The following is a 2,020-nucleotide window of genomic DNA, read 5'->3' on the forward strand; positions in this document are numbered from 1 at the left end:
AAAATAAAGATGACCCTTGAGTCTGCAGAACCCAAGGGAAAAGGGCAAAAAAGAATCAAGATGGGGAAGAAACGATGGGTCCATTAGTTAATTTGGGGCTTGTGAAATTGATTTTTTGGAATAGTAGCAATGCATCGAGATAGGGCACTCGGAGTAATAGGATGCCTTGGGGTGCGATATTTCCATCATTTTTCACTTAATGCTCTGTTTAAGGCTGGTCATAATGGTAGTATCAAACTAGCCACAATGGGGAGTAACTAGATCGGACCCTCCGATTTAGATCGGGCGCTCGAGAAAAATAGGCTATAGGGAATCAAAGAATAAACCAAAGATATTTTAGAGATGTTCGGGGATGATCCAAAACCAACGGTGATGACTGTGCAGGTCGGGTTCGGAGAAGGTTTTTAGACGCGTGAGGGGGGGGGTATGAGCACTGTGCAGAGAGGTTAGGCAGTCAGACAAGAGGGACTCGAAAGACCCGGTTGGTCTCGGAATAGTCAACGAAGGCAAGGGGGAACGCGGCAACTACGAACAGATGCAAGCTTTATGAAAACATGTGGATGCAATGTGCATGATGCGATGATGAAATGCAACAAGCAAAAATAAATCACACAGCAAAAATCGGAATAGCTGGAAGTCTTCTGGAGCGTCGGTCTCGGGGCGTCACAACTCTTCCACACTAACAAAGGATCTCGACCCGAGATCCTAGGGATGGCACCAAAGAGAAGCGGAAAAGGAAGAGGTAAAACAAAGTTGCTTCTTTGACAAACAAGTGGAACCATGAACCTTGGGAGGTTGAACAACTTCAAAGGAATGACACAAATGAGATGAACGAGATTGCAGACACGGTGGGACAAGAGGAACAAGGAATACGACGAGAATGAAGAGCTTAGTGACAAGATAGACACTGAAACCACTCCGGTTAGAACAAGATAAAGAAGGCATTAGAATGAAAGAATTCGGACAACACTCTGATTGAAAAGCGAAGGAACTGAACAAGAACTTAACAAGATGGAATGATACTTGAGGTGAGCAACAACACAATGCCTCCGAAAGAAATAAAAGAATCGAATGAAAAGAACGGATAAGAGAAAACAACAACTTCATCCTCAAATGAATTTGAAAGAGAATCCTTAGGAGAATTACTTGAACGGAGTTGTTGGAAAACCAACAACGAAAAGAATAAGTTTGTTATGGGCTTATGGAAAACATCTCAAAATTTGAGGTGCAATTCTGTCACTAATGGAAACAGTTGATATGATTGAGAGCACCGAAGAGATGAAGCACTTCTTCCACCAAGATGATAAGAGATAACTTGGATCATTGATAAGCACCATAATAGCAACATTCCTTAGGGAAGGCTTTAGGTGAAATATAACCCAAGATAACTCCAATGAAGAGATTGAGGGGTTGACGGGATCTCCTGAACAAAGAATAAAATGATGGGTTTAAATATTTCATTCTTGATAACTTGTGAATTATGAAACATGAAGGAAATTGTCAAGAATGACATAACACCACCTCAAAAGATAAGGGAGCAAATATTTGCACTTCGAAGTGCAAAGAGAAGAATACTTGAGCTCCTCCAGCACGAATCTTGAAGAACACTTCAAGAATGAATTAAATCCTTGATGAACCACCATGCATAGCCTCCATGAAGAACTCCGGTAAAAGAGAACGGTAGAAAGAAAAGAGAAGTTGAAAGAACAAGGTGAAGCCTTGCAATGATTTAGACGGAGCTTCGTGACAAGACATCCAAGAAAACTTGGAACTCCAGAAAAGAAAGGTGAGCAACTTGAATCGAGAATTGATACCACGAATGAACTCCAGAAAGAATTGAATCACCTCGAGGAAACAAGAATAAGATTTACTGTGTGTTTATCCTTCATCAACTTAAATTGATGACAAGCAACGGATTTGGCATACTACTTATTCTCGTTGAGAAGGATTAGGGAGAGATATATCGCAAACTTGGAGAAGGTCTTCAACGAACCACCGGTAGGATTTGGGAAAAACGAAT

Source organism: Triticum dicoccoides, chromosome 7B (assembly GCF_002162155.2).
Source record: "Triticum dicoccoides isolate Atlit2015 ecotype Zavitan chromosome 7B, WEW_v2.0, whole genome shotgun sequence".
Lineage (NCBI taxonomy): Eukaryota > Viridiplantae > Streptophyta > Magnoliopsida > Poales > Poaceae > Triticum > Triticum dicoccoides.